Below are 14,856 nucleotides of genomic sequence, written 5' to 3'. Positions count from 1 at the left end.
GTGGAACGTGCCAGTACATCTGCATGGCCATTTGTAGTCTCCAACTGGGAAAGCATGCAATAGGGTGACAATACAGAAGAAGAATTGGCAGACAGGGACAGTGTAGTTATCCTATAACAAGAACCTTTAGGCTAGATTACCTGCTTTGGGGTGTTTGTTTCATACAGAGGAAACTTTATTTTCAGATTCCTCACTGATTGGTAAAACCTGGATGGGTCTTCAAGTCCGTAGACTATGTAGGGACTTGGGAGAGATGACACCTCCAACGCTAGGTCCATAGATCGCTAACAATCGGCATCCTGATAGTGGAGGTGTACAAAGCTCTTTCAGCATGGGTGCTGGCAACAGTTCAGGACTCTACACTCCACAGTCCAGCCAAAAAAAGCCTTTAAAGAGGAGTTCCACCTAAAAATGGACCTCCGCTTAACCCACTCCTCGCCCCCTTACATGCCACATTTGGCATGTAATTATTTTGGGGGGGGGGGTGGGGGCTTCAGGAGAAGGGGACTTCATGTCCCACTTCCTCCTTCCGCCGAGGGGCTGGAAAGGCGATTAGCTTAATCGCCTTTTCACAGCCCCTCCCTGTAGGCGAGCGCCTGTCCAATCGGACGGCGCCGCTCGCGCATGCGCATTGCCGCTCACGCATGCGCACTGCCGCTCGCGCATGCGCAGTGGGTGCCCGGCCGTGAAGCCGAAAGCTGTCACTGCCGGGTGCCCACACTAAGAATGAAGACGCCGGCCGGCGAGGGGGGGTGAGGAGCGGAGCCCCGGCCGGCGCGTCGCTGGAGCCGTGGAGAGGGAAAGTGACAGTTTATTAACCACTTAAGGACCAGCCCATGTACATATACGTCCACAATATGGCACGTACAGGCACATGGGCGTATGGGTACGTCCTCCCCTATTAGCGGGTGGGGGGTCCGATCGGGACCCCCCCCGCTACATGCGGAGGTCGGGTCCGCTCGGGGAGCGATCCGGGACCACGGCGCGGCTATTTGTTTATAGCCGCTCCGTCGCGATCGCTCCCCGGAGCTGAAGAACGAGGAGAGCCGTGTGTAAACACGGCTTCCCCGTCCTTCACTATGGCGGCGCATCGATCGCGTCATTCCCTTTATAGGGAAGACACGATCGATGACGTCATTCCTACAGCCACACCCCCAAACAGTTGTAAACACATACACAGTGATCCCTAACTCCTACAGCGCCGCCTGTGGTTAACTCCCAAACTGCAACTGTCATTTTCACAATAAAGAATGCAATTTAAATGCATTTTTTGCTGTGAAAATGACAATGGTCCCAAAAATGTGTCAAAATTGTCCGAAGTGTCCGCCATAATGTCGCAGTCACGAAAAAAATTGCTGATCGCCGCCATTAGTAGTAAAAAAATAAAAAAAAATAAAAATGCAATAAAACTATCCCCTATTTTGTAAACACTATAAATTTTGCGCAAACCAATCGATAAACGCTTATTGCGATTTTTTTTACTAAAAATAGGTAGAAGAATACGTATCGGCCTAAACTGAGGAAAAAAAATGTTTTTATATATGTTTTTGGGGGATATTTATTACAGCAAAAAGTAAAAAATATTGCTTTTTTTTCAAAATTGTTGCTCTATTTTTGTTTATAGCGCAAAAACTAAAAACCGCAGATGTGATCAAATACCACCAAAAGAAAGCTCTATTTGTGGGGAAAAAAGGACGCCAATTTTGTTTGGGAGCCACGTCGCACGACCGCGCAATTGTCTGTTAAAGCGACGCAGTCCCGAACTGTAAAAACCCCTTGGGTCTTTAGGCTGCATATTGGTCCGGGGCTTAAGTGGTTAAAAGCCAGCAGCTACACTTTTTGTAGCTGCTGACTTTTAATAAACTTAAAAAAAAGGTGGAAAACCCCTTTAATAGCATTTTAAAAAGATTGAAATTGACCTATGATATTACTTTACCAACTTAGAGATGTTATACAATCTTAGTAATTGAGTCAACTAGGGTTGTAGGTGGAGGGTTCAAGACAATTGGCCTAGTGGGGCAGGAAGTATAAATCTGACTTTGCAGAGAGATGTAAATCTACAGTGTGAGATCTGAGGTACTGTCCCTCCAACTGCTACTCTCATGGGATCTGGAGTGACATAGTGGGATTTACTACTGTAAAACCAGTCATACATGAATAGAAATTCTGCCGGTTCAGCAGGAACTGGCCACATTTCCATCCATGTATACAAAAGTCAATCTACCAATTGACTTCTGTACAACCACCGGTTAGATTTTCCCTGCTCGATCAGCGTTGCTGGCTATAGTGTATTCTGACGGTGGGGGAGTCTCCCCTCTGCCAGAATACTATAATAGCTTAGCTATTGCAAGTGTGTGGATGAAAGAATCAAGTCTTTTTTTTTTTTTATTAAACCCCCTGGTTGAACAAATCTATGAGAACTATGGAATCTATGTTGAACATATGTCTGTGATCTGGGATTGCTTAGCCATTACTACTGTGCTTTTATTACTTTTTATTATTACACTCTCATTTCTAGAGCAAAACTGTACCTCGGAACCTGCAGTGTATGTACTGTACTTACCTGTTTCTGCTTCATTTATATTTTGGATCTGGGCTTTCTAAATCTCTCCTGCAAAGAAAGGGAATGACCACTGATAGGGGGAACATGGAGCCCAGATTTGGGCTTTAAAGTGACATTAAACCCAAAGTTAAACATTTATTATATTGCAGCTTGTCATTTTTTATGCCGCGTACACACAGTCGTTTTTCGGCATGAAAAAAACGATGTTTTTCCAACTTCATCATTAAAAACCATGTTGCCCACACACCATCGTTTTGGAAAAATGATGAACAAAGCACGGTGACGTACAACACGTACGACAGAACTCTAAAGGGAAAGTTCTATTCGCCTTTGGGCTGCTTTTAGCTTATTCCTTGTTAGCAAAAGATGATTCGCGCTTTTTTGTCTGTTACAGCGTGATGAATGTGCTTACTCCATTATGAATGGTAGTTTGACCAGAACGAGCGCTCCCGTCTCATAACTTGCTTCTGGGCATGCGCGGGTTTAAAACGTAGTTTTTTCCCACACACAATCATTTTTTACATCTCGAAAAATGAAATTTTGAAAAACGACATTAAAAAATGCAGCATATGATGAAAAACGATGTGAAGCCCACACACGATCATTTTAAATGACGTTTTTAAAAACGTCGTTTTTTTTCATGCCGAAAAATGATCGTGTGTACGCGGCATTAAATGTAATTGCTGCATTTGTTTTCTTTTTTAGGCTTTCTTTCTTCTATTTTCATCTGGTGATCCAGCCAGTAAGGCCTCATGCACACGAGACGCTGCTAAACTCGAGTTCAGAGGCATTTGGGCATTTTTTTCAACTGCCCCTGAACACATTTAATGTTATCCTATGTGTCCATGCACACAATCACGTTTTTTGGCGTTTCAAAGCAGTTGGGTTTAGGGCCGTTTTTCCAAACCCAAAATTTTGGGTTCAGAAGCATTCAGCTTTTGCGTTCGCAAATCGCGGCAAATCGCGGCAAAACGCGGTACCGGCGTTTTGCCGCGATTTCGTCTATAGGCGTTTTTGGTGACCTATTTTTTTACATTAGAAATCTCAAAAAGGATGGCAAATGATGAAAAACCATAAAAAAAAACATAAAAAATGTAATTGCTTGTATTGCATTGTGGACAATCCACAACTTGTGGCAGGTGACGTGGCCAGTGGACAATCCACAACTTGTGGCAGGTGACATGGACAGGTGACGTGGCAAGTGGACAACCCACAACTTGTGGTAGGTGACGTGGCCAGGTGATGTGGCAGGTGACGTGGCCAGGTCACGTGGCCAGTGGACAATCCACAACTTGTGGCAGGTGATGTGGCCAGGTGACGTGGCAGGTGACATAGCCAGGTGATATGGCAAGTGGACAATCCACAACTTGTGGCAGGTAACGTAGCCAGGTGACATGGCAGGTGACGTGGCTAGGTGACGTGGCCAGTGGACAATCCACAACTTGTGGCAGGTGATGTGGCCAGGTGATTTGGCAAGTGCATAATCCACTTGTGGCAGGTGACGTGGCAAGTGGACAATCCACAACTTGTGGCAGGTGTCGTGGTCAGGTGACGTGGCAAGTGGACAATCCACAACTTGTGGCAGGTGACGTGGCCAGTTGATGTGGCAGGTGACGTGGCCAGTGGACAATCCACAACTTGTGGCAGGTGACGTGGCCAGGTGACGTGGCAAGTGGACAATCCACAGCTTGTGGCAGGTGGCGTGGCCAGGTGACGTGGCAAGTGGACAATTCACAACTTGGCAGGTGACGTGGCCAGTTGACGTGGCAGGTGACGTGGCCAGTGGACAATCCACAACTTGTGGCAGGTGGCGTGGCCAGGTGACGTGGCAAGTGGACAATTCACAACTTGGCAAGTGACATGGCCAGTTGACGTGGCAGGTGACGTGGCCAGTGGACAATCCACAGCTTGTGGCAGGTGGCGTGGCCAGGTGACGTGGCAAGTGGACAATTCACAACTTGGCAGGTGACGTGGCCAGTTGACGTGGCAGGTGACGTGGCCAGTGGACAATCCACAACTTGTGGCAGGTGACGTGGCCAGGTGACGTGGCAGGTGATGTGGCCAGGTGACGTGGCAGGTGACGTGGCCAGGTGACATGGCAAGTGGACAATCCACAACTTGTGGCAGGTGACGTGGCCAGGTGACATGGCAGGTGACGTGGCAGGTGGCGTGGCCAGTGGACAATCCACAACTTGTGGCAGGTGACGTGGCCAGGTGATGTGGCAGGTGACATAGCCAGGTGACGTGGCCAGTGGACAATCCACAACTTGTGGCAGGCGGCGTGGCCAGGTGACGTGGCAAGTGGACAATTCACAACTTGGCAGGTGACGTGGCCAGTTGATGTGGCAGGTGACGTGGCCAGTGGACAATCCACAACTTGTGGCAGGTGACGTGGCCAGTTGACGTGGCAGGTGGCGTGGCCAGTGGACAATCCACAACTTGTGGCAGGTGACGTGGCCAGGTGACGTGGCCAGGTGACGTGGCAGGTGACATAGCCAGGTGATGTGGACAGTGGACAATCCACAACTTGTGGCAGGTGGCGTGGCCAGGTGACGTGGCAAGTGGACAATTCACAACTTGGCAGGTGACGTGGCCAGTTGATGTGGCAGGTGACGTGGCCAGTGGACAATCCACAACTTGTGGCAGGTGACGTGGCCAGTTGACGTGGCAGGTGGCGTGGCCAGTGGACAATCCACAACTTGTGGCAGGTGACGTGGCCAGGTGACGTGGCCAGGTGACGTGGCAGGTGACATAGCCAGGTGATGTGGACAGTGGACAATCCACAACTTGTGGCAGGTGGCGTGGCCAGGTGATGTGGCAAGTGGACAATTCACAACTTGGCAGGTGACGTGGCCAGTTGATGTGGCAGGTGACGTGGCCTGTGGACAATCCACAACTTGTGGCAGGTGACGTGGCCAGGTGACGTGGCAGGTGACGTGGCCAGGTGACGTGGCAAGTGACACGCTAAATACACGTACACTGCTGCTCTCTCAGCTGCTCTGGTCTCACAAAATAGCTGAAATGGTTAAATAATATTGTTTTTTGAGCTTAGGGAGGGTCTTATGATGTTTCTTAACCAAATGCTTATAAACGCAAACGCGGTAAAACGCGGTAAAACGCCGCGAAATTCGCGGCAAAAACGGGCGTTTTAAATGCCGGTTTTTGCGTTTGAAAACTTGTGTTTAGATGAGTTTGCATTTGCTTCTCGTGTGCATGGGGCCTAAGTATTTAGAGCTAGATTCACGTAGCTCGGCTTACCTTTTGGCCGGCGTAGCGCATCTTATATGCGCTACGCCGGCGTAAATCAGTGAGCTCAGAATGGTATTCTGCAAGATCTGGCGCCGTACGTTGCGCCGGCGTAGTGGAAATAGGCAGGCGTAAGCCTGCCTAATTTAAATCTGTAAGGTAGTGGGCGTGTTGTATACAAAGTAGCCGTGACCCCATGTAAATTTGTTCACGAACAAACGGCGCATGCGCGCGCATGCTCAGAGTCACGTCGCATATACTCCCTAAGATACGTCAGCTCAATGCTTTCGACTTGAACGTAACCTACGCACAGCCCCATTCACGTACCACTTACGTAAACGACGTAAAATTTGACGGCTGTTCCGACGTCCATACTTTAACATTGGCTGCGCCTCATATAGCAGGGGTAACATTACGCCGGACGTAAGCCCTACGTAAACGGCGTAGCGAGCGCAAGTACGTTTGTGAATCGGCGTATCTAGGTCATTAACATATTCCACGTGTAAATCTACGGAAGCGCCCCTAGCGGCCAGCGTAAATATGCACCCTAGATACGACGGTGTACTAACACTTACGTCGGTCGGAGGAAGCTACAATTCAGGCGTATCTAGCTACCAGAATGGAACGCATAGATACGACGGCGCATCTTTCTACTTTTTAAACTATGCTGAATCTAGCTCTGAGGCCTCTTACACACAACCGAGAAAAATATGACGGGCGAAACACAATCACTTGTAAACACAGAAGTCTGGTTTCTGTGTTTACAAGTGAAAGCTCTGCACTCTGTGTGTAACCCCCCTGAACTCTGCACTCTGTATGTAATGCAATCCTGGTATTTAATGCCCCTTTAAGACCCTTCTACTGTTTGTGAAATTTGAATGGGGTCGTGGTTGAGTTCCTACACCTATTTTTTGAGAAAAATTTGCTGTTATGGGCAGCTAAGCCACCAGTCCAGCAGTTTTCATGATTTATCCCCAATGACTATGATCACATACACAGCAATTCTTCATCGACAAAGTCAAATTATAAAGTCATATTACAGCGCACTAACCTCTGTGAGATTCCTTTGCTCCTTCAGGAACTGGTAGGTGACACGTGGTGGTGCAGTCATCAAATCAGATAGGCAGAGTGAATAAAAAGGGTCATTTTTATACAACGATGACAATGATACTCCAAAGTCTGAATCCATATTCGGCCAGTAAGGTGCTTACTGCAAAGCCCAGCAAGGATTTCCTACAACTGTTAAGAGGGTGCAAGCAAAACTGACAATTGTTCAGCTGGGTGAACAGAGAGAAGTCAAGGTTTCTGCTTGTCCATGGGAGGTCTTTGTGAAACTCTATCTGCTATGGTCTAAACCTGTGAATTGTACACCCACCCCTCCCAAGAAAGTCTTGCTGGATTCAACTATTCCCATAAGCCAAACATTTACTCAGACTTTGGGAGGTAAAGCAATCATCTAAGTGCAATGAAGCAGTGGATCTGATTACTTGCCGTACAGCCCTGGAACATCCCTCAGACATTTCACAGGTTGGAGTCTACAATGACATTCCTGTCTGCTATGCCCAGCATCAAATGCTTTCACAGCCACCTTGGCTTCATAAGTTAAACATGATACTTGGTAGTGTTTTTCTGCGTACACAGTTCCACTAAATATTAATCAACGTGTCGCACAGTTTGCAGGTTTGGGCTAAGTATTGCTTTGAGAAATGCCACTACAGAAAGTGGATAAAGTATTAACTATTTTTTCACAAACCAAAAAGAAGACATATACCACGGTTAGGAGCACCTTCTTAAATTGACAAGACTAATCTGTGTACCACAAAAGCACATACTCTAGCCAGTCTGGGGGAGCCAGAATTATTGTTGGGGGGGGGGGGGGGGGTAGAGAATCAAATACTTATTTACTCACTGAACTGCAACTTAATTTATAACATTTGTATCGTGTTTTTTCTGGATTTTTGGTTAATATTCTGTCTCTATTATTTAAAATACACCTATAATAACAATTATAGACCCTTAGGGCCCGTACTCACGACCAAACATGTCTGCTGAAACTGGTCCGCGGACCATTTTCAGCAGACATGTTTGGCCGTGTGTAGGCCCGAGCGGACCATTTTCGGGCGGATCGGACAGGTTTCCAGCGGACAACTGTTTCCTGGACTTGCTTTAAAACAGTCCGCTGGAAACCTGTCCCCCCGACATGTACGGTCGTCTGTACAGACCTACCGTACATGTCCGGCCGCCCGCCATCCCTCGCATGCGTCGAATGACTTCGACGCATGCGTGGAAGCATTTTAAAGGCAGGCCGCCCACGTCGCCGCGTCATTGTCGCGGCGACACCGCGTCATCGACGCGGCGACACCACGGACACGCCCCGCGTATTGTTTACGCGCGGACCTCTGTTCGATGGTGTGTACAGCCATCGAACAGAAGTCCCCGGGCAGACATGTCCGATGAAAACGGTCCGCCGGTGGTTTCTTCCACACATCACGCTACAACACATTGTACCTGGAGTCTTACATTTACTGGAGCCAATGCTGATCCAGGTTCCCCTATTGCTGCGTACATATCTAAAAAAAAAAAAAAAAAAAAAGGTCCCCTGCTCACTACTATCAAAACCTATATCCAGGTCTGGTAAACGGACCGCTGGTCCATATACAATTGTTTTACGCTGGTGTTATGTCTATAGCTGTTATAGCTCTGTAAATCTGCTGTATTACCCAGCTGCTTACAATCCTGGACTCGCTCTGTATGCTTTGTTGCTACCCTGCTTTTGCCCTTTACAACTGACTTCAACTGTGACTGACCTACTTCACTGACTGCTTTGCAGCAACAGCCCTTTCATTACAGGATGAATTCTGTCCATATGAGCTGTTTTAGTAGTGTCCAATGCTATTCATCTAGATGAGCCCCTGCGCACGGCTATATCCAATACTATTCTAGTACATTCCCTAGCAGGGGATCTGGCCAGCCCTCCTGGCCGAGCCACTAGTTTGCAGTGTAATTAACTGGACCGAACATATCTCCAGTTGATGACCATGCTATAGTACTGCATGCATGCACTTTGTGACGTAGCTGTAGTTTTAATATAGACAACGTTATCTTATTAATTTTAATATATTGGGTGCTGGTGATGGGATATGAGTGCCTGTTTTTATGTAAATCAAAAGTGTAATATATTTTAAATTTTTTCATGCGGCGTGGTCCACCTGTGGCTTCTTTATCTGTGGGGTTCTTTTGTACATATCTAAAAGCCTAGATATTGGTTCACATGATCTGCAGTGAAGGGGAGGATCAGCCAATATGAATTCTGATTTTCCTTTCCAGCACTAATCTCATTCACAAACTCCCAGGCTTTTGGATATCTGAGCAACAGTGGGCATGGGCATAAGGGGTTGCAGGGGTCACAATCGCAACCGCGACCCTATCGCCAGGGGGCCTCTGCAGCCTCCCTCTCATATTATTATATCCTCCACAAAACCCAGCTCCGATCTGTCCTAGGGCCCCACATCCACATTCCAGTACTGGGCTTCCACTTTGCCTTCCACAGTCCACACCCCTCTGTTCTCATTGGCTGGGAAGAGGCTGTGAGAAATTTCCTGAATGGTGAGACATTTCCTGAATGGAGAGGTGCGCGGGGTGAGAACAGCTCAGGATGGAGAAGTGTCTGTGCTGTGTGCTGGCAACATGGAATGGTAACCGAGCTCAGTGAGTTAAGAAGAGGAGAGTGTTTTCCTGTAGCCATGTAACAGGCACTCTGCGCGCCTGTTTCTTTCTATAAGGCCCCGTACACACGACCGGATCTATCCGCTGGGATTGATCCGCGGATCAGTTCCAGCAGATAGATCCGGTCGTGTGTATGTCCGAGCGAACATTTCCCAGCGGATAAAAATCCAGCCGACGGATTCCCAGCGGATAAAAATTTCTTAGCATGCTGGAATCCAGTCCGCCGGACTTATCCGGTCGTCTGTACAGACTCACCGGATAAGTCCGTCCGATCCCATCCCTCGCATGCGTCGTATTGATTCAACGCATGCGTGGAAGTATTTACCTTCCAGGGTCGCGCACGTCACGGCGTCATCGTCGCGGCGCGGCCACGTCACCGCGGATGTATTCCGCGGGGATTTTGATCTGATGGTGTGTACAGCCATCAGATCAAAATCCGCCAGAGGATTTATCCGGCGGACCGTTTTCAGCCGATATCCTCTCGTCTGTACGAGGCCTAATGCGTTCCGCACTGGAACGAATTACCGCGACCACGCGATGACGTCATCACGCGGCACCCTGTGCGTTCCACCGCGTCGCTCCTTTTTTAATTAGTGCTTATGCACTACAGCTGGCCCCATCCTTTCTACAGAGCCGTGTGCCTCCTGCACACCGTTCTATTATTGTCAGCCATAGCTCGGCCACGCTACTCATATTGGTGCCATCGCTCCCCATGCTGCAACACCACTCCAGCCAACAACTACTTCTTTAGTGCTGTTACATCTACTGCAACAGAGAGCCATTGCTGGGGACAACTTTGAGGCCTTCCTTGCTGAACACCTTACACCACGGAATCCCTGCTTACTACACTGAAGCCTGCAAATGGATAAGTATTTGTAATTGTGTCACTTGTAGTGCTATAGGAAAATCTGCTGCTTGTGTGCCATCTAATACAATTGCTATTACTTATTATGCCTTGTGGATATCAACATACTATTTGGGATATATTGTTCTGCTAAGGACTGTTTGCTAAGAAATACCTTAACCCCCCTTGCGGTATTCCCGAGTCTGGCTCGGTGTGGAATTTCAAAACCAAAAGCGGTAACCCCGAGCCAGACTCGGGATCACCTCGCAGCATCCACGGGCAGGGAATTACTTAGCTTGTCCCTGGATCCTGCGATGCCTCTCCGATGTGTGATTGAGCGGTGTCCTCGCTCGATTCACACAGTGCCTGTGTGCCGGCGAGCTCCGTTCCCTGCTACGTTTCGACGCACGGGGGCGGAGATCGGCGTCAAATTCAAAAAAGTAAATAAACACATTACATACAGTATACTGTAATCTTATATATTACAGTACTGTATGAAAAAAATACACATACCCTTTGTTCCTAATGGTCTGCCCAGTGTCCCACGTGTACTTTTACAGTGAGGAAAATAAGTATTTGAACACCCTGCTATTTTGCAAGTTCTCCCACTTGGAAATCATGGAGGGGTCTGAAATTGTCATCGTAGGTGCATGTCCACTGTGAGAGACATAATCAAAAAAAAAAATTCCAGAAATCACAATTTATGATTTTTTAACTATTTATTTGTATGATACAGCTGCAAATAAGTATTTGAACACCTGTCTATCAGCTAGAATTCTGACCCTCAAAGACCTGTTAGTCTGCCTTTAAAATGTCCACCTCCACTCCATTTATTATCCTAAATTAGATGCACCTGTTTGAGGTCATTAGCTGCATAAAGACACCTGTCCACCCCATACAATCAGTAAGAATCCAACTACTAACATGGCCAAGACCAAAGAGCTGTCCAAAGACACTAGAGACAAAATTGTACACCTCCACAAGGCTGGAAAGGGCTACGGGGAAATTGCCAAGCAGCTTGGTGAAAAAAGGTCCACTGTTGGAGCAATCATTAGAAAATGGAAGAAGCTAAACATGACTGTCAATCTCCCTCGGACTGGGGCTCCATGCAAAATCTCACCTCGTGGGGTCTCTATGATCCTAAGAAAGGTGAGAAATCAGCCCAGGACTACACGGGAGGAGCTGGTCAATGACCTGAAAAGAGCTGGGACCACCGTTTCCAAGGTTACTGTTGGTAATACACTAAGACGTCATGGTTTGAAATCATGCATGGCACGGAAGGTTCCCCTGCTTAAACCAGCACATGTCAAGGCCCGTCTTAAGTTTGCCAATGACCATTTGGATGATCCAGAGGAGTCATGGGAGAAAGTCATGTGGTCAGATGAGACCAAAATAGAACTTTTTGGTCATAATTCCACTAACCGTGTTTGGAGGAAGAAGAATGATGAGTACCATCCCAAGAACACCATCCCTACTGTGAAGCATGGGGGTGGTAGCATCGTGCTTTGGGGGTCTTTTTCTGCACATGGGACAGGGCGACTGCACTGTATTAAGGAGAGGATGACCGGGGCCATGTATTGCGAGATTTTGGGCAACAACCTCCTTCCCTCAGTTAGAGCTTTGAAGATGGGTCGAGGCTGGGTCTTCCAACATGACAATGACCCGAAGCACACAGCCAGGATAACCAAGGAGTGGCTCTGTAAGAAGCATATCAAGGTTCTGGCGTGGCCTAGCCAGTCTCCAGTGTGTGCCAAATCCCTCCTCCAGTGTGTGCAAACCTGGTGAAAAACTACAAGAAACGTTTGACCTCTGTAATTGCAAACAAAGGCTACTGTACCAAATATTAACATTGATTTTCTCAGGTGTTCAAATACTTATTTGCAGCTGTATCATACAAATAAATAGTTAAAAAAATCATACATTGTGATTTCTGGATTTTTTTTTGATTATGTCTCTCACAGTGGACATGCACCTACGATAACAATTTCAGACCCCTCCATGATTTCCAAGTGGGAGAACTTGCAAAATAGCAGGGTGTTCAAATACTTATTTTCATCACTGTACTGTATATAATAAAAACTGTTCTTTCTGCCTGGAAACTGGAGATTGTCCATAGCAACCAAAAAGTGTCCCTTTATGTCAAAAGTGGTTTATGGCCGGGTACTAACGAGCAAACATGTACGATGAAACCGGTCTGTCGGACCGTTTTCACCGTACATGTCTGCCAGAGGGCTTCTGTACGATGGCTGTACTAACCATCGTACAGAAGTCCGCGCGTAAACAATACACTGGGCGTGTCTGCGTCGTCGCCGCGACGATGACGCGGCGATGACGCTGCGACGTGGGCGGGCCTGCCATTTAAAGGCTTCCACGCATGCGTCAAAGTCATTCGACGCATGCGAGGGACGGCGGGCGCTCAGACATGTACGGTAGGTCTGTACCGACGACTGTACATGTCCGAGCGGGCAGGATTCCAGCAGACGGTTTTAAAACACGTCCAGGAATATTTGTCTGCTGGGAAAAGGCCCGGCGGGCAAATGTTTGCTGGAATTCAGCCCGCTCGCGCCTACACACGACCAAACTTGTATGCTGAAACTGGTCCGCGGACCAGTTTCAGCATACATGTTTGGTCGTGTGTACGGGGCCTTAGCCTAGCTAGAAAACAGCGATAATAAATTATAATAACTTGCAGAATTGAGCGATAGCGATTTGTGGGGAAATTCCTCATCAAAAAATAAAAGTAATGACAGCGACAATTCTGCAACTCAGCACATTTTTGTGTTTTTGATTTTTGTGTTTTTTGTGTTTTTGATTTGATTACATTATTGAATAATTTTTATTATAATTATATTATTATTTGTAATAATTATTTATTATATTATAATTTATGATTTTGTTTTTCAAATTTTATTATACCCGGGATGTCTACTAGACTCTTGTTTGGACAGATTTAAGTGAGTTATTTCTAAGAATTACAGGCCTACAATGTAAAACACCAAATTTCCATGCAAAATAATGGTACCGCTTTCAGCACCTAAAATCTGAAATAATCATACCGCCAGGGAGGTTAAAGGGCCATCTACCTCCAAATTACCTGAGCAATATTCGCCTCTTATATGCAACTATAATTACCTAAGCTATATTGCCTATTATATGCAACTACTATTACCTGAGCTATATTGCCTCTCATACGCAACTACTAGTTGTCACTACAACTCCTATTTACTACGAGCTTGACAAAGTACAAATCACTTATAGGCCTTGTCCTAAATTATTGAACATGTTCGCTCTAACTTTTCTATGCTAACGGTTGATGGTATTTCATACCAACTCCCTTAGTGGCCTAATACATCCCTATATGTTAAAAGTGATATGATGTAGAGAACCCCCAAACTCCTGTTTGTGTGGAGTGACACCTGGGGTCCCGTACTGATAATCACTTGCATAAAGAGGTGTATTGGAATCTTGATCTTTAAAGTAAATAATATAATTTTAAACGCTAAGCTCTGGTCGCATGTTGTAATGCGTCCATCCTTAGTAGCTCAACGCCTTTCTTTATGTGAGAGAGAGATGATGTAGAGATCCCCCAAACTCCTGTTTGTGTGGAATGACGCCTGGGGCCAATACTGAGTTCTCACATAAAGAAGCGCATTGAAATCCTTGCTAACCGCAGTTGTGGTTCACTCCGTTCACCAGTGCTGTTACAAGCCACGATGGGACTGATGTCACTGGTGAAGTAAGACACCGCTCAGTGTCTCCTAGTCACCAGCTGGGAGTCTCTGTACTCCCCCCCCCCCCCACCCAGGGATGTCCGTTTACCCCACTTTCCTGACAACTGAGGAAAAGACATACACCTCCGGGAGGTGACCTTCCCCAACACCTACCAACACTGACAGAGAAACCTTCAGAAATTGCTAAAACAAATCCCTTAACACCTCCTGAGGGGCCCCTGAGGAGCTACAGGCTCCAGATTTTGTGTCACATGGCTTTGCCCCCTTAGATCTAAGTTGCCCTCCCCAAAGCCTCCTGTCCAGCCCCTCTTCCCTGGATTCTGAGCTCCTTTCCAATTACAGCACTCTATACTGCTCCTCCTCCGCAGGGCTGAAACCACATTCTTTTAGAACACAGCCAGTCAGTCACGATCTGCACATCGTGTATCTGCCTACTGCAACTACACTGCCGTTCTGAACAGAGAATTTCACAGGTAGAAACGGCAAAATAAAAGTCAGAAACAGCCCGTGAAGACTGACAGACTGTGTGTAAAGGATTGTGATTTCAGCCCTGTGTAGTCTGGGGGGGAGGAGCTGTATACAGTGCTCGGATGGGAAAAGAGCTCTGCCAAGTGACCTGCCAGGGGTCCCTGTCCACTGATTCTCCAGCGGTGATCGCTGTCATCTGATTCTCCAGCGGTGATCCCTGTCCTCTGATTCTCCAGCGGTGATCCATGTCCTCTGATTCTCCAGCGGTGATCCCTGTC

The sequence above is a fragment of the Rana temporaria genome, chromosome 1 (assembly GCF_905171775.1).
Source record: "Rana temporaria chromosome 1, aRanTem1.1, whole genome shotgun sequence".
Lineage (NCBI taxonomy): Eukaryota > Metazoa > Chordata > Amphibia > Anura > Ranidae > Rana > Rana temporaria.
This window is presented reverse-complemented; position numbering follows the sequence as displayed.